General features: G+C 42.5%; 1 protein-coding gene and 1 non-coding gene across 4 annotated transcripts in view; one reads left to right on the top strand and one right to left on the bottom strand.

The window, feature by feature from the left end:
• The window catches only part of FAM184B (family with sequence similarity 184 member B), a 115,592-nt gene that overhangs the window by 46,299 nt on the left and 50,087 nt on the right, over positions 1-19,206 (top strand). The gene's annotated exons all lie outside the window — the stretch shown is intronic.
• LOC127490405 (U6 spliceosomal RNA) lies at positions 5,467-5,573 on the bottom strand. Its single transcript, XR_007918367.1, has one exon. It is a non-coding gene; the product is annotated as a U6 spliceosomal RNA (small nuclear RNA).

The raw sequence follows: 19,206 nt of genomic DNA, 5'->3' as shown, positions 1-19,206 counted from the left end.
GTAGAAGATGACCCAAGTCCTTGGGCCCTTGCACCCACGTGGGAAACCCAGAAGAAGCTCCTGGCTCCTGGCTTTGGATCAGCACAGCTCCAGTTGTTGCAGCCATTTGGGGAGTGAACCAGTGGATGGTAGACATTCTCTCTCTCTCACTCACTCTCTCACTCTCTCTCTCTCTCAATCTCTCACTCTCTCTCCCTCCCTTCCTCCCTCCCTCCCTTTGCCTCTCTGTAACTCTGCCTTTCAAATAAATAAATTAATCTTTAAAAAAAAAGACATGAGCAAAGGATGAACAGATATTTTTCAAAGGATGAAATTCAAATGGCCAATAGACACATGAAAAATGCTTGGAATCACTAGCCATCAGGGAAATACAAATAAAAAAACATAATTAGGCCTTACCTCAGTTGGAATGGATATCATCCAAAAATAAAAAATAAATAAATGCTGGCAAGGAAGTGGGGACAAATATACCCTAATATACTGTGGGTGGGAATGTAAACTAGCATGGCCATTATGAAAGACATTATGGAGATTCCTCAGAAATCTGAAAATACAATCTCCTATATGACCCAGCCATCCTACTTCTGGGAATTTACCCAAAGGAAATGAAATCATCTTGTAGAAGAGTTATCTGCACCCCCATATTTATTACATATTAATTCATAAGAGGTAAGATATGGAATCAACCCAGATGCTGATCAACTGATGACTGGATAAAAAATAATGTATATACACTATGGAATACTACTCAGCCATTAAAAAAGAATGAAATCTAAAATTTTAAAAAATAAAAATAAAATTGAAATCTGGGAAAATCCAACAAGTTTTGGTTGGAGACCATCTGTATAATTAAAAAAAGAACTCAATGGCCAACTGCTGGGATCAAGCCAGTTAAATAGATGTCTTTATTGCAGAGCTTCCTAAACACTTCCCAAGCCTATTTGACCATGGATTCCCTGTAGCACACCCAATTTCTTTGGGAAATGTAACTTTGGATTCACCTTCTCATTTATTAGGCCAGAGAACTTCATTTTCTCAGAAAAGTTAAGGTCAGACTACTTGAGAGCTGAGCCTTGGAATTTGGGACTCTTGTGCTTCTTCCAACACCCCTCAGTACCTTCAGGAAATGGAGTCATCTTGCCCCTTGGATTTTTGCAGGATCCTCTGTGTGTACATGCTCTTCTCATGTTGTATGTGAGAGTAGAGACCAAGCCCTAATATTTCGTTAGATCTTCTCCAGTGCTGAAGATAGTGTCAATGAGCCATACTGTATTTGCATAAAAAGGTCAAGTGCATCAGCTGTAGTGCAAATCAGTTCTTGCTGGTATGGCATCCATTCTTTGAGTATCAGACTTATAATTTCCTTTGAGATACTGACTATGGACCAAACCTCAGTCTTCAGTCCATGTCATTGAAACAAGGCAACCCCATTTTCCTGGATCCCATGTGATATGAAACTAATCGTGTATTCTATCCCATTGGCCACAGGGGTGAATCATTATTAGACCCAGGGCCATGGTCAAGTGGATGGAATTAGCTTTGAGGCTTTTGTTGGAACTGTTGACAAATGGGTCTCTTTCCTAGGGCATACTAAGCTGGTGAGGATAATCTTGAAGCTGATGTTGGATACTTTGCCAAGAGCCTGCCAAAGATTAAAGTCAACTCAGAGGAAAGCAAACCTAAGAGATGGAAAAAGAATCAAGATGACATCATAAAAAAGGCCTGTGTCTGAAGCTAGCAATGGCTCTGAACTTTTCAGACACATGAGCTAATAAATTTAATATAAACTCGTGGATTTGTGTTTCTGTTTGTATATCTAAAAGGGTCTTGATTAATAACTCTGTACATATCTAGGATTTGGTTGCAAAAAATAACTATTTTTAAAGTGATTTCAGGTATTTTTATTGGACAAAATGTGCTGAGAGAGTGTTATGATTCCATAACCCCTGGACTGTTCTTTATTTTTTAAAAAGCAAAGGGATTTCCAGAGCGTTTTCTACCCTCTGTCACTGACAGATTTTTTTAAGACTGGCTCAGGGGCCGGCGCCGCGGCTCAATCGGCTAATCCTCCGCCTGCGGCGCCAGCACCTGGGGTTCTCAGGGCGCCGGATTCTATCCCGGTTGCCCCTCTTCCAGGCCAGCTCTCTGCTGTGGCCTGGGAAGGCAGTGGAGGATGGCCCAAGTGCTTGGGCCCTGCACCTGCCTGGGAGACCAGGAGGAAGCACTTGGCTCCTGGCTTCGGATCAGCACGGTGCGCCAGCCGCAGCGTGCCGGCCGCGGCGGCCATTGAAGGGTGACCTTTGTCCCTGTCTCTCTCTCTCACTGTCCACTCTGCCTGTCAAAAAATAAAAAATAAAAAAAAGACTGGCTCAGGGAACTCGGCCAAGAGTATGAAGACTGTCACCATTTACAGAAATGGAGGTGACTTTTACACTTTATCATGCAGGCTCTCCTTGACAAACTTCCAGATCCTCAGACTTCAGAATGTGCTACTACAGGTTGTGAATCCCTACAAATGGCTATTGGATTTGAGCTGAATGAAGAGACCTCTGGATCCAGAGCCAGACACATATCCGGTGTTTACTACGTGTTTATTGAAGAATAGTGTCTACTAATTTTTGACTCTGTTAGTTGAGTTGAGTAAAACTTCCAAACTGCATTCATTGATCAGCAGGAAGGAGATAATAATTACGTGCCTTTTCTTCTCAGGCAGCGCTGTATTTAATTTGATTTACATATAATGCGTCTGAATGGTGCCTGTTTTCTGTCATGCATTTCTCATCATCTGTTGAATTCTGGGCTGGGATTTCTGCTAGGTGAAGTTACTCTGGAGGCCCTACTAGGACCTCTGACTGAAGACTTACCATGTGCCTGCTGTTGTCTGTCCTAGTGTTTGGCATTTGGACACAAGGTAAATAAGTGACCAGCCTGCCTTACAAAGGTAGCAGGCTGTGCAGTGGTGTCCCTTACTGACTGTGTCCTATGCTACAGTGTTCCGGTCAGATAAAGGTTGAGAGCTGATGCTGTGATAGAGTGACTTCTGAGGAGGAAGTAATGTAGTCAGTCCTTTGTGGGGAGCAACTGGGAGCAACTCAGACTAGACTAAGTTACTGGAATTAAGACTTATTCTAGGCCGGCGCCGCGGCTCACTAGGCTAATCCTCCGCCTAGCGGCGCCGGCACACCGGGTTCTAGTCCCGGTCGGGGCACCGGATTCTGTCCCGGTTGCCCCTCTTCCAGGCCAGCTCTCTGCTGTGGCCCAGGAGTGCAGTGGAGGATGGCCCAGGTGCTTGGGCCCTGCACCCCATGGGAGACCAGGAAAAGCACCTGGCTCCTGGCTCCTGCCATCGGATCAGCGCGGTGCGCCGGTCGCATCGCGCTGGCCACGGCGGCCATTGGAAGGTGAACCAACGGCAAAGGAAGACCTTTCTCTCTGTCTCTCTCTCACTGTCCACTCTGCCTGTCAAAAAAAAAAAAAAAAAAAAAAAAGACTTATTCTATGCATCTGCTCTCCCACAATATGGCGCTGGGAGAGGAGGAAACAGCTTCTATACAGCTGCCTCCAGTTCAACCAATAAACAGCAGGACCTGCTCCTGATTGGAGGAGAGCAGCGTACTCGGCGTGTGGGCAGCCGAGTTGGGATTGGTGGAAGAGGACTATAAAGGAGGAGAGAGACGGCATGCACCAGGAACATCTAAGGGGAGCACCTGTGCAGCCCCCGAGAGAGCCGGCCTGCGGAGTGCCGCTCCCCCGCGGAAGTGGGGAAAGTGGCCAGGGGGAACCGCCCTTCCATGGAGGTGGAAGGGACGGTAGCCAACCCGGGAAGAACCAGCAGCAAACCCGGGGAGGGCTGAGCAGACAAAAGAACAGCGCGGGGTCCTGTGTCGTTCCTCCACGAAGACGGGGAGCAACAGTCCTTCAGCTCAGACAATGTAGGAAAGGATCAAAGAGACATAAAGTAGAATAGTCAGGATTTGGAGGAAAGTATTCCAGAAATCTTTGGCTTATACAAACAGCAGGTTTGCCCTCAACTTTACAAAAGCCAAACACTTGGACTATTGGTGATGCATTTATTCCCAGAAGAGGTTTGTGTGAGGTTGAGTTCAAAATCTCATCTCTCAAAGCACAGAGTGGTCACAAGCAATGTGGCCTCTGTTATTCGTCTGGACCCTGTGGTTCCCTGTCTCTTGAGTAGAATTTTCAGGTAGCATCTTGCACACTTTGCTACATCCTTGGCAACAAGACTCTCTAAAACACCTTTATTGCAAAAGTCATCACATTTACCGGAATTGGGCTGCTCAGACCAACTTCCACTTCTCCCCAGCCAGGTGCAGGCCACCTAGCCAAGGCCAGATCACTTGGGGGAGACCTCAGGACCTGGCATTTTTTTTATCAGAATCTGTTTCTCCTCCCAGGGCTTGTGTCTGGGCTTATGTTCTTGGGACTTAATTGATGCACTACATTTTGAGGAGATATTCTTTAGCCTTAAGAGAAATAGATTTTTTTCTGATTCTAATGTTTTTGGATTCTAATTTCTGATGTGCACACTAATCACAGGAAAATTTTGGGAATGCACAAAAGCAGAAAGAAGAAAAACTGATCACCTTTAATCTTACTTTCCAAAGATAACCCTGTTCGTGTCTTGTTATATTCCTAACCTTTTCCTTTGTCAACCTGTATGCACATGTAAATCAGCATGCATATGTAGTTTTAAAATAAACTCAGAACTGTATTGGAACTTTGATTTTATATCCTTTGTATTTTAAATCAATCTATTCATGAGTTTTGGAGGTCCTTGCCATGATGGACTATCACTATTTTACCAATGCTCATGGTAGCACAAATCAGAAACCAAAAAAATAGGCTGGTCAGGAACTTGACTCAGCGCAGCCCTGCCATTTCTGGTGGGTAGGTTCAATGAGCAGCATCTGCACCAGCACTTATAAATTGAGAATCCATCCAAGTATTTAATTTAGCACAACTCTTTCATGGCTGATACACTCAGGGCAACATGAAGTCAGAGCAAGGAAATTGAGTGATGGCAGGACAGACAATTTCCAAAGGTGACCTGAGATAGGAAATAACCTTACTTTTCCTTTTAAAATTTTATTTAAAGAATACAAACTTTATGCATTTCATATATAAAAATTTTGGAAGGTAGGGATTCTTCCCACCCTACCTCCTTCCCACCCACACCCCCACTCTTCTTCCTCCTCCCTCTCCCATTCCCATTCCCATTCCCATTTTTTACAAAGATCTACTTTCTGTTAACTTTATACCCATAAAATTAACCCTATGCTAAGTAGAGGGATCAACAAATATTGTGAAGAAAAATTAAAAAAAAAAAACGAACTGTCAAACAAAAAGCATTGTTTCTTAACCATCAAGACAAGGGCTATTAAAATTCACTTTGTAATGTGTCAATTTTACTTATCTAGATTACATTTTAGATATTCTCTTAGTTACAAAAATATGGGATGCTTCACAAATTTGCATGCCATCTTTGTGCAGGGACTATGCTAATCTTCTCTGTGTCGTTCCAATTTTCATTTATGTGCTGCGGAAGCGAGCACGGGAAACAACCCTTAATGAATGTTTGGTTTTATAGAAGTTTTGTTTGGACATTTGACTTGAAACATACTGTTTATCTAAGTATTTTGCTGAAGGTAAAATGAATGGATTGGAAAATATTTAAGGAGATTCCCCCCACCTGTTCCCTGAACAAGAACAGTGGAAAAAATAAAATTTCATTTATTATGCGCATTCAATATTTGTATTTATCATGCTGTGGGGTTTACCTTTTGAAGCTATTTTGTAAAATGGAAACTATTGTGTAAAAATAACATTAGTGATCACTATGGTCCTAAATTTGTATTTATGAAATACATGAAGTTTGTATTCCTTAAATAAAAGTTTTCTGGGAAAAAATATTTGATAAACAGTGCATCAGAGTACATATGTAATAAATAATGAATAGGTTAAAAATAACCTTAGTACTAACATAATTTATATGGAATAGGTACATGCCTGACTATACAGATATGCACATAAAGCCTACTTTCAAAGTATCATCTATACCCGTGAACTTGATAAGCTGCCGTCTGCCTTTGGGTTCACGCACTTCCACTCGTAAGCATGGTTATAAGTGTTGATGGTCCTGCTTGGATTATTTCTCTGTCAAAATATTGCCTGGGAGAGGTATTAGGATTTCTTTGTGTTGTTTTCATTCATAAAAGAAGTATCATTCACACACTCCAGTATCCGTTGACCAGGATGGCCAACCAAAGGAGCTTTCCAATAAAGCTGTAAACAAGTTGCTTGACATCTGAACTAGGCAGGTTGGCCCCTTTCAGGTCCCACATCTCATACAGCTGGTGCAGCTTGCTGCAAGGGAGGCCTGCCTGTGTCCCTGTTTGAGTGCAGGACTGGGCTGGTGAGAGGAAGGAGTGCTAATTAAGAGCCTGCCATCACCTTTCAGCTATGTTTGTCTAAATTGGTTTGGGACACAGTTGGGTTTCAATTACAAGGAAGCGTATTTCTCACAGTTCAATGCCATGTGCAGCTAGGTGCCAACCAACAGCTCTCTGATGGGTAATGATGAAATTTTAATTAGTGTTTTGGATCCATCTGAAAACCCATTCCAATGTCTTTGCTTGAAGCAGCTCAGCCTTGTCTGGGACCTGTTCCAGCCTGTTTCCATGGAGGAAGAGACAGCAACTGCATGACCCCTGCTCTTTCTGGGCATTACAGCACCCAAATTCAAGCTTTCCATCCTGGAGATTTAGCTAGCCCTCTTTTCTGACTTGAGGCCAGGAAAACGGAACCCCTCTCTGTGTGCAGGGATATGAGTCAGGAGCAGTGGCTGTGGCCTTCTGATGCTCTGAAACCCAAACCCAAACCCCTTCCCCTGCTCTAATCCCAGTCTTACCTCTCTGCTCCCTCCTCTTTCCATGCTCATCGCATCCAGGCCACTTTGGTTCCAAAATGAATGAAATGGAGAGTTTAGAAATGGAGTGTCTCTAACTCCCGAGAGGCCAGGTCTTACTAGAAAAACTTCCTGAATGGAACTGCTGTTCTCCAAATTTGCACTTACCTGTCTTTCTGAACCTGAGGCTCCTTGTCACTTGAATGTTAAAAAGATCTCCAGATAATCCCCAGATCTACCCTATCAGGGTCCTGGGACAAAGCCTGGAGTGTGCATGCCCCACACAGGCTACATAAACAGGAGAAAGTCCAAATTCCTTAACATGGATGCCAGATTTATGCGTGTCTGACCCCTTCCCATCTTTGTGTCATGCTCTCTTCCCAGCCTCTCACTCCAGTTTTGGCCATAAGGACTTCCCTCTATTTCACACCTTTGTACTACTACTCCTTTTACCTGTATTGCCTCCCCTTCCCGCACAGCTGGCTGACATTCGCTCCTCTTTCCAAACCCAACTCAATTGTCCTCTGTACTCTGATGCCTTTTCTGCAAGAGTGGAGAGAGTCATCAATTCAGCAAATATTTAGAAACTGTTCTGAAATCTAATGAACTATGCAGACAAAAATTCTCACCTGTGGACAGGTGGTTAGCCTAGCAGTTAAGACACCTGCATTCCATTTGGGAGTGCATGGATTGAACAACTGTCTCTGGACCCTTGCTCAAGCTTCCTACTAAGGGAGACCCTGAGAGGAAGCAGGTGATTACTCAAGTAGTTGACTTCCTGCCACCTATATGGGAGATCTGGATTTAGTTTCCAGCTCCTGGCTTTCTCCCAGCCCTGACCTTTGTGGGCATTTGGGGAGTGAACCAGAAGATAGAAAGAGATTCTCCCTCTCCCTCTCCCTCTCCCTCTCCCTCTCATTTTCTCCCCCCCACCGTCTCTCCCTCTCCCTCTCCCCGTCTCTCATTCTCTCCCTCTCCTCTCTGCACTTCTCAAGTAATAATTTAAAAAAATTTTTTTTAAAAATACCCATTTTGGGGCCAGTGCTATGGCACAATGGGAAAAGCCACTGCCTGCAGTGCTGTTGTCCCACATGGGCACTGGTTTGGGTCCAGCTGCTCCGCATCCAATCCAGCTCTCTGCTATAGTCTGGGAATGCAGTGGAAGATGGTCCCAGTCCTTGGGCCCCTGTACCCGTGTGGGAGACCCAGAGGAAGCTCCTGGCTCCTAGCTTCAAATCAACTCAGCTCCAGCCATTGCAGCCATTTGGGGAGTGAAACAGCAGAGGGAAGATATTCTCTCTCTCTCTCTCTCTCTCTCTCTCTCTCTCTGTCTTTCAAATAAATAAATAAATCTTTTTTAAAAAAAATACCCATCTTGGGGGCTGGTACTGCAGTGTAGTATGTTAAGCTCCAACCTGGGCTGCCAGCATCCCTTATGGGCACTGATTTGAGTCCTGGCTACTGCACTTCCAGTCCAGCTCCTTGATAATGCATCTGGGAAAGCAGTGGAAGGATGGCCTACGTGCCTGGGCCCCCAAACCCATGTGGGAGACCCAGATGAAACTCCTGGCTTCTGGCTTCCCTTCACTCTGTCCAAGCTGTGGCCATTGCAACAATTTGGGGAGTAAACCAGTAGATGGAAGACATCTCTTTCTCTATTTCTCTTTCTCTCCCTCTTTTCCTCTCTCCCTCTCCCTCTCCCTCGCCCTCCTCCTCCCTTCCTCTCTGTGCCTCTTCTCTATAACTCTGCCTTTAAATAAACAAAATCTTTAAAAAATCCCTATCTTGGGGCTGGTATCATAGCACAGTGGGTTAAGCCACTGCCTTCAACGCCAGCATCCTAACTGGACTGTGGTTCCAGCCCTAGCTGCTAGCTGCTCCGTTTCTGATCCAGCCCCCTGCTAATGTGCTTGGGAAAGTAGTGGAGGATGGCCCAAGTACTTGGGTCCCTGTCATCCACATTGGGAGACCCAGATGGAGTTCCGGACTCCTGGCTTTGGCCTGTATCAGCTCTGCCCATTACCACCATTTGGGGAGTGAACCAGCAGATGGAAGATAATCTCTCTCTCTCTCTCCCTCTCTCTCTCTTCTCGCTCTCTTTCTCTCTCTTTCTCTGTGTGTGTGTGTGTGTGTGTAACTCTGACTTGAAAAAAAAATCCCAATCTTCTTATAACTCATATCTGAGAGAGGAGAGATAAGTAAGTGAAATTGCTAAATCATATGGTAATTCTGTTTTTTTTTATTTTTCCAAATATTTAATTCATATTTCCCAAAGACAGATAGTATTCTTCTATCTAACAAGAAAGGAAATATTTTTATATCTGGCTATCTGTCTGTATCAGTGCAACAAAATCTCAACAAGAAATAATTATGAGTATAGTTTGATACTTTACAATAGCCACAACCTGAGAATTCCAAGAAACAGGGGCAAACTTTTTTGGGCAAAAATATGTCAAGATAAGGATTGTTCTTTTGTTCTTTTACAACCAAAAGCTAAGTCATCGCTGATAGAACAGGCAGCAAGGCACTACCAATGACAAAGACCTCTTTATTGCTATAACTGAGATATTGTATAAACTCTAATACAATAGATATTTTTGCAAGTCATACATTAGATTAGAATTTCAACTCATAAAGGTCTTACAAATACAAAGATTGATACAATAGCAAATAGGAAGAGAAAAGTCTGGTGCTATGGAAGGAACCACCAGACTGTTTTCCAAGTTACTGCACCATTTTACATCCCTTTTCCCACCCCTGCCCCCAAAACACAAAGGCTCTGAGTTTTCCAAATTCTAATCAACATTTATTTTCTTTTGTGCTGATGATAGCCATCCTAATTGGTTTTGGTTTTGATTTCCATTTCCTAATCATTAGACATGTTGAGCATCTTTTCATGTGCTTATTGATCAACTCCAAAATTTTTGACATATACACTGATAAGAAGGGTGTTGCTGTGAAATGAAATGGGGAATACTATGAGATGAACAGATTTTGAAGGAAAAATCCAGAGTTAAATCTGAGACACTTATTATATTCCTAGTAGAGATACTGGAAAACAGCAGGTTCTATAAGTCTGATATTCAAGTGACAAGTCCAGCCTGGTCATGTAAATTTGGGAGTCACTGGCAAATAGACAATGCATTAAAACATGAGACTGGGTGATATTCCAAGGGAATGTTTATAGAGAAGAGATACAGTCTTCAGCCTAAGCTCTAGGACTCTTACTTGAAGGATGGGAGATAAGGAGGAACTAACAAACCAAGGAGGTGAGGAAGGAGCTTCAGTGATCAATGGATAGGTGTTGCACCTTGAAAGCCAAGTGAGGATAATGTGTCAAAAAGGAGGGAGTGATGTATTAGATAAATACTGCTGGACAACTGAAGAGGTAAAGACTGAGAATTGGCAACATGGAGGGTATTAGTAGCCTTGATGAACTGGGTGGATTGGATTTGTTGGAGAATGTTGAACCATCCCTTCATACTAGGGATGAATCCCACTTGGTCCAGGTGAATGATCTTTCTGATGTGTTGTTGGATTCAATTAGCTAGTGTTTTTTTTTTTTTTATTTTTGCAACTCCGTTTATCAGGGATATTTCTCTATATTTCTCTTTCTCTGTTGTTATATTTTTCTGTTTTAGGAATTAAGGTGATGCTAGCTTCATAGAAGGAGTTAGGGAGGACTCTCTCCCTTTCAGTTGTTTTGAATAGCTTGAAAAGAATTGGAATTAGTTCTTCTTTAAATGGCTTGTAGAATTCAGCAGCGAAGCTATGAGATCCTGGGCTTTCTTTTTTTGGAGGGTCTTTATTACTGATTCAATCTCCATCTTGGTTATTGGTCTGTTGAAGTTTTCTATGTATTCATCAATTTTGGTAGATTGTATGTGTCCAGGAATCTATCCATTTCTTCTAGATTTTCCAATTTGTTGGCATACAGCTCTTTGTAGTAATTCCTAATGATTATTTCTATTTTTGTAGTATCTGCTGTTACATTTTCTCTTTCATCTCCGATTCTAATGATTTGTGCCTTCTCTCCCTTTTTTTGATTAGTTGGGCCAATGGTATATCAGTTTTCTTTATATTTTTTAAAAAATCAACTCTTCATTTCTTTTGGGTTTTTTGTTTCAGTTTTGTTTATTCTCTAATTTTAATTATTTCTTTCCTCCTACTAATTTGGGGTTTGATTTGTTGTTGCTTTTCTAGGTCCTTGAGGTGCATTGATAGCTTATTTATTTGGTGCCTTTCCAATTTCTTGATGTAGGCATCAGTTGCTAAAAACTTCCTTTTTTAACACTGCTTTTGCTGTATCCCATAAGTTTTGATATGTTATATTATCATCTTCATTCATTTACAGAAATTTTTTGATTTCTCTAATGATCCACTGTTCATTCAGGAGCATGTTGTTCAGTAACCAGTTGTTACTTTCCAGCTTAATTTCATTGTGGTCAGAAAAGGTGCATGGTATGTTTTTGATTTTCATGAATTTGCTGAGACTTACTTTATGTGTCCTAGTATATGGTCTATCCTTTAGAAAGTTCCATGCACTAGTGAGAAGAATGTGTATTCTGCAACTATGGGATGAAAAGTTCTGTAGATATTAGGAAGGTCCATTTGGTCCATAGTGTTGATTAGCTCTGTTGTTCCTTTGCTGATTTTCTGTCTGGTTGACCTGTACATTGATGATAGTGGGGTGTAGAAGTCCCCAATTACTATTGTATTAGAGTCTATGTCTCCATTTAGATCCATTAACCTTACTTTTAAATAACCAGGTGCCTTGTCTTTGGGTACGTATACAACTATTATAGTCATATTTTCCTCATGAACTAATCCCTTAATCATTACATAGTGCCGTATTCTGTCTCTTTTAACAGTTTTTGTGTTAAAGTCTAGTTTGTCTGATATTAGGATGGCTACACCTGTTCTGTTTTGCTTTCTATTAGCATGGAATATCTTTTTCCATCCTTTCATTTTCAGTTTGCATGTATCTTTGTTAGTGAGGTGTATTTCTTTTTCTTTTTTTAATTGCTATGAAGACAGTCATTTATTGAAACATTGCTTGTAATACCAAAGTGATTGGCAATAACCCAAGTATAAAGCAAAAAGATATTAGTTGTTAAACTATACTAGATTCACACAACAGAATTTCATGCACTATAAACAAGAATACTGGGAATATCTGTCTATACTTTTCTTGTATGATGACATCTTTGGGATATACAGTTAAACAAAAAAATGAAATGACAGATCACATATATATATATATGTATATAAAAGAGGACTTTTAAAATTTGTGGAATTACAGAACTAAAAGATAAAATTTTAAAGTATAAATCTATATCTCAACAGAAGCTCTGCAAGTTCAAGGCTGTTTTGTAAGCGATGATATCAGTGATTTGGTCCATCCCTAAAGAGCTGAGTGTCCTGGGACTTTAAGCATGTTAATGCAATATTTTTTTACATCATTAACTGTAAAAAATGGGTGTCTTGATATTTTAAGATTAAGAATCAAAAAATCAGAAGAAACCAAATCAGGACCAGAAGGTGGATGCCCAGTGATTTCCCATTAAAAATCTTACGAAACAGCCACCGTTTGATTGAAGGAATGAGCAGGAACATCAGTCATTGTGTGGAGAAAAAAATTCTCTCATGGAGCTTTCTTGGGCAAGTTTCCACCACAGTTTTGGCTCACTTTCTCAAAACATGTTATCATTCTTCTGCCCTCCAGAGAGTCAGCAAGCAAAATACCTCGAGCACCCCCCTCAAACTGCTGCCATCACTTTTGCCCTTGACTGGTCCACTTTGGCTTTGGTTGGACCACTTCTTCCTCTCAGTCACCATTGCTTTGATTGGGCTTTGTCTTCACAATCACAGTGGTCAAACCACATTCACCTCTTGTTACAGTTCTTTGAAGAAATGCTTTAAAATTTTCATTGAAAGTTCTGCTCTGAGGTGTGTTTCTTGTAGGTAGCAAATAGATAGATGAGTCTCATTTTTTAATCCATTCAGTCAGCCTGTATCTTTTAATTGGAGAATTTAGACCATTTACAAGGTTATTATTGATAAGTAATAACTTAGTCCTGCCATTTTTCCATGAATATTCCTATTGTTTGCTTTGGATTTTCTTTGTACTTTACTGGGATATTTTCTGCCTTCGTATTCTTTGGAGAGGATTTAAGAGAGAAAGGGAGGGGCCTGCACTGTGGTGTAGTAGGTAAAGACATCGTCTGCAGTGCATGCATCCCATATGACCACCGGTTCAAGTCCTGGCTGCTCCACTTCTGATCCAGCTCTCTGCAATGGCCTGGGAAAGCAGTGGAAGATGGCCCAAGGACTTGGGCCCCTGCACCCATGTGGGAGACCCAGAAGAAGCTCCTGGCACCTGGCTTCGGATTGGTGCAGCTCTGACCATTACTACCATTTGGGGAGTGAACCAGTGGATGGAAGACCTCTTGCACCTCCCCCCCCCCACTCTGTTAACTCTTTCAAAATAAATAAATAAATCTTAAAAAGAGAGAGAGAGAGAAGGGGAGGCAAGAAATTAGTAATAATGGATATCAGCAAAGTATTTTAGAATTTTGCAATGGGGTACTTAAAAAGAGGATTGAAGGAAGGATTTTTGTCAGTGATAAAAAATTATATCACATTTATATTTTGATAGGAGTGATGCATTAATGATGATACTAGAGAAAAAAAGGGGACTTAATGGGGCAATGCAATCCTTCCTGCCTTTGGCACTTCTCTGTGCCTCTGCAGACTTTGAGCAAAGTCATTCAGATACCTCCATACATGCAAATTAGCTTACTTTCATTCTCTCTTTATGTATTGGTCATATTTCCCTGCAGTAATGCTGAGTAACAAACAACTCTAAAGTCTCAGTGGCTATAACAGTAACTTATTTATGCTCAAGTTGGCTGCTGTTCAGCTGCTCTCAGCTGGGTTTGGCTGAGTAGGCTGATTTCAGACTTTGGGTTGGGGTCCAACATGCTTCACATGTCTCTATGCTAGAAGCAGTGGCTACCCTGCACATACTTTTCTCTTGACAAATGGTACAATCACAAGATGATGAGCCAAAACTCATGAACACTTTCAAAGCCTCTGTTTGCAACTGGTACACTCATATGCCACTGTTCAAAGCAAATCACACAGCCAAGCCCCACATCATAGGGAAGAAAAGTTCCTGCCTTCAAAAGATTGGGTTGGTCATTGGCAAGGAAGGGGAACAAAGGGGAAAATATTGGACAGATAATGGAGTCTGACACACTCTGCTAGTCTTACAGCCTTCAACAGAATGTTTTTGTGTTCTTATAGGGCTTACTACCTTGCTTACAATGCAGTAAATGCTGCAAGAATATTGAGTGAAGGTCATTGCAAGTTTTTTTTCCAAACAAAATTATGATTCTGTCTCTTTTAACCTTAGACCCAGAAGGATTTGAGTTTGAATTCCAGCACTCTTACTTTTTAGATCAATGACTTTTGGCGATGATATCAAAGATAGGCTACTAACAGGTGGCATTTCTTGAGTCTGTAACATGTGCTTGGAAGGCTGTGAAGAGTTGTATGTGATTTAATTCCCACGCAAAGCTATGAGATAGACATTGCTCTCTGCATGCCTTAGATAAGGTGACTGAGGCTCAGAGGGGATCCATAACTAACCCAAGGTCCCACAGTCAGAAAGAGGTGGGGCTTCCCACTCCTCCGAATTTACCCAAAGGAATTTAAATTGGCAAACAAAAAAGCGGTCTGCACCCTAATGTTTATTGCAGCTCAATTCACAATAGCTAAGACCTGGAAGCAACCTAAATGCCCATCAACGGTAGACTGGACAAAGAAATTATGGGATATGTACTCTTTTTTATTATTATTTTATTATTTTATTTTTTATTTTTGACAGGCAGAGTGGACAGTGAGAGAGAGAGACAGAGAGAAAGGTCTTCCTTTGCCGTTGGTTCACTGCCACGGCCAGCACACTGCGGCCGGCGTACCGCGCTGATCAGATGGCAGGAGCCAGGTACTTATCCTGGTCTCCCATGGGGTGCAGGGCCCAAGTACTTGGGCCATACTCCACTGCACTCCCTGGCCACAGCAGAGAGCTGGCCTGGAAGAAGGGCAACCAGGACAGAATCCGGCACCCCAACCGGGACTAGAACCTGGTGTGCCGGCGCTGCAAGATGGAGGATTAGCCTAGTGAGCCGCTGTGCCGGCCTGGGATATGTACTCTTTAGAATACTATACCGCAGTAAAAAGCAATGAAATCCGGTCATTTGCAACAAAATGGAAGAATCTGGAACACATCATGCTGAGTGAAATAAGCCAGTCCCAAAGGGACAAATATCATATGTTCTCCCTGATCGGTGACAACTGACTGAACACCAAAAAGGAAACCTGTTGAAGTGAAATGGACACTATGAGAAACGGTGACTTGATCAGCATAGCCCTGACTGTTAATAAACAACTTAATATGTTATCCCTCTCAGTATTTTTTTTTGTCTGTTCTACTTAATACTACTGGTTTAATTCTGTAATTAATACACAGTTATTCTTAAGTGTTGAAATTTAACTGAAATGTGATCCCTGTTAAATGTAAGAGTGGGAATAAGAGAGGGAAGAGATGTACAATTTGGGACATGCTCAAGCTGACTTGCCCCAAATAGTAGAGTTAGAAACATACCAGGGGAATCCAATTCAATCCCATCAAGGTGGCATGTACCAATGCCATCTCACTAGTCCCAGTGATCAATTTCTGTTCACAGTTGATCATAATGAAAGGACTAAGAGTCAAAGGGATCACATAAACAAGTCTAGTGCCTGCTAATACTAACCGATAGAATTAAAAAAGGGGAGAACGATCCAACATGGGAAGCGAGATACACAGCAGACTCATAGAATGGCAGATGTCCTAAACAGCACTCTGGCCTCAGAATCAGCCCTAAAGGCATTTGGGTCCGGCTGAAAAGCCCATGAGAGTATTTCAGGCATGGAAAGCCAAGACACTCTGGCCAAAAAAAAAAAAAAAAAAAAAAAACCTAAATGAAAGATCTCTGTGAGTGAGATCCCAGTGGAAAGAACAGGTCATCAAAGGAGGTACCTTTCTCTGAAGGGAGGAGAGAACTTCCACTTTGACTATGACCTTGTCTAAATAAGATAAGAGTCGGTGAACGCAAAAGGCTTCCATAGCCTTGGAAACTCATGACTGGTACATAGGGAGATTACTGATGCCAAAAACAGTAGTGTCAATTTGTAAAGTCAACAACAGGAGTCACTGTGCACTTACTCTGTCCTTAGTGTGCTGTACAATGGCCGGCGCTGTGGCTCACTAGGCTAATCCTCCGCCTAGCGGCGCCGGCACACCAGATTCTAGTCCCGGTTGGGGCACCGGATTCTGTCCCAGTTGCCCCTCTTCCAGGCCAGCTCTCTGCTATGGCCCGGGAGTGCAGTGGACGATGGCCCAAGTCCTTGGGCCCTGCGCCCCATGGGAGACCAGGATAAGTACCTGGCTCCTGCCATCGGATCAGCGTGGTACGCCGGCCGCAGCGCTCTGGACGCGGCGGCCATTGGAGGGTGAACCAATGGCAAAGGAAGACCTTTCTCTCTGTCTCTCTCTCTCACTGTCCACTCTGCCTGTCAAAAAAAAAATTTTTTTTAAATGTGCTGTACATTGTGATTTAATGCTATAACGAGTACTCAAACAGTACTTTTCACTTTGTGTTTCTATGTGGGTGCAAACTGTTGAAATCTTTACTTAATGTATACTAAACTGATCTTCTATATATAAAGAAAATTGAAAAGGAATCTTGATAAGAATGGAAGGGGAGAGAGCAGGAGAGGGGAGGGTTGCGGGTGGGAGGGAAGTCATGGGGGAGGGGGGAGCCAATGTGATCCATAAGCTGTACTTTGGAAATCTATATTCATTACATAAAAGTTAAAAAAAAAAAAAGGAGAATCCAAACCATAAAAAAAGAAAGAGGTGGGGCTATTTTGTGCACCCCAACTCAACAGGCTCTAAAGCTGTGTCATTATTTTGTATGAAGTTAATTCCACTGCAAAAAGTACGAGCGTGAGAATCTACACTTTGTGGAATTATTAGAAGATTAATTGAAAAAACATATTTAAATTACCTGGTCCAGTGAATGTTGTACTCTGAGCACTCCACAAGTATTATTCTTTTTTCCATTTCTTTTTTTTTTTTTAGCAGGCAGCGTTAGACAGTAAGAAAGAGAGAGAGACGGACAGAAAGGTCTTCCTTATTTCTCCCAAGTGGCCACTACGGCCAGTGCATTGCAGCAGGCACACTGCACTGATCCAAAGCCAGGAGCCAGGTGCTTCCTCCTGGTCTCCCACGCAGGTGCAGGGCCCAAGGACATGGGCCATCCTTCACTGCACTCCCGGGCCACAGTGGAGAGCTGGACTGGAAGAGGAGTAAGTGGGACAGAATCCGGTGCCCCAACCGGGACTAGAACCCAGTGTGCTGGCGCTGCAGGCATAGGATTAACCTAGTGAGCTGTGGCGCTGGCCTTTTCCATTTCAATTCTGCAAAACATGATGGAAACTTTTCCTTAGGATCTGATGCTTCCAAGCCATTAATTATAGCTTTGTTAAACCTACATTGCTCAACCTCTAAGGCCCTAACAGGCACTCTGCTGAGATTTTCTCTGATGTCAAACCATTAACAGTGGATTTCTAAGACTCTAGGGAAGACTTCCCGGTTTGCTCAATATTTCTCTTGGCTGCTAAATTATTCATGTCCTTGGTGGACTCTGATCAGCTTCCTCCTGAGAAGGTGGATTTACAAATGAGGCTTGGGCCAGTGTTATGATGCTTCAATCTAGTGGATGGTGAGTGAAAGCCAGCAGGCAAATGGCAGGAGAAGAGTTGCCCTGAGATTCCCCAAATGCTTGGGAGCCAGGACACAGCCAGTTCTCCCACGTGGGTGGCAGAGACCCAATTTCTTGACCCACCACCACTGTCTTCCAGGGTCTGCATTGTCAGGAAGCTGGAATCAGGAACCAGAGTCTAGAATTTAACCCAGATATTCCAGTGTCACAAGGCCTCATGTTCCTCATATACTATTTTTGAGTGGCCTCTACTCTATTTCATAATTATATAAGGCTCTGGTTTTTTTGTTTTGTTTTACTTTTTTGAAAGGACAAAAGGCTTTTTCATCTTTTCCTAAGCTACATGTCAGGTGAGACCCAGTACAAAGCTATTCTCTGGTTGAAAAGGGGGTCCCACCCTCCTGAACCTCTATCAGGCTCCCAAAAAATGACCCTCAGCCTCCACCAAGGAACTCAGGGCTACAAGGAATATGGTTTGAACACCATAAGTGGAGCACTAGTAGGAGCTGACAATGAAATCAGTCTTGTCCAATAGACAGACTTTTGAATAAAGAAAATTCAGCAACTCACAAATGTAATGGTAAATAAGTATGAACTACGCAATGGTGAGGACCCTTAGAATTTTTCTTGAAGGCCTAAGGAAGCCAATATAATGTTTGGCATCTAAAACCCAGTCGTCTTCATGTTCTGTCATCTTTGGTGTGAACAACAACCCCGGGGGGCCCACTCAGCCTCTTGATTTCTCATCCTGTTGGTGTCATCCTCAATGACCTTTTTCTCCTTTCTCCCTCCGCTGCCACACTCTCTCTGCCCCTCCTTCCAGTTTGTTGGCTCTGAAAAAGATTTCCTCCTCTCCCTCTGTTTCACTCACCTGTCCTGGCTTGAACACATTTAGATGAGTGTGGCTGAGGAAGGTCTCACAGCAAAGAACTATAACCAAATGCACTCTTGAATGCGGCCCTGCAATTTGGACTACTCACTTCCCCCTGGCCAGAAACTAGCTCATGACTTCTCACTCACCCAGCCTCCCTTGCTGCCTTCCTGTCCAACTCTGCATAGTAAATGACCTTCCCTAATTCTTCATGGAGAATGTAGAAGCCATGTTGTCACTTCTACAAAGTAACTATCCCCTCATTTTCTTGTCACACCTCTTCCCATCTCTTCTTTCCCTCATTTTCACTGGAAGACAAACCTCCATGCTCCCAAAACCAATCTCTGAGCCACTAATCTCAGGGATTTTGACTCTTCATCATATATTGTCATTCCTGAGATTTCAACTTCCGGATTCATGGGGTCATTCCCATCATCACATGGACCTGCCCTGGACTCTGATCAAGCAAGCAGCAGCAGCAACAGATCCCCTTCCCATCCAACACAGGCTTCCTGCTCTGGGCTCCAGACAGTTATCTACTTCTCTTTTAATGCGTTTTTTTTTTTTTTATTTGAAAG

Source organism: Oryctolagus cuniculus, chromosome 2 (genome assembly GCF_964237555.1).
Source record: "Oryctolagus cuniculus chromosome 2, mOryCun1.1, whole genome shotgun sequence".
Classification (NCBI taxonomy): domain Eukaryota; kingdom Metazoa; phylum Chordata; class Mammalia; order Lagomorpha; family Leporidae; genus Oryctolagus; species Oryctolagus cuniculus.
Note: the sequence above shows the minus strand (reverse complement) of the source record. Positions and strands in the feature narration are given on the sequence as shown.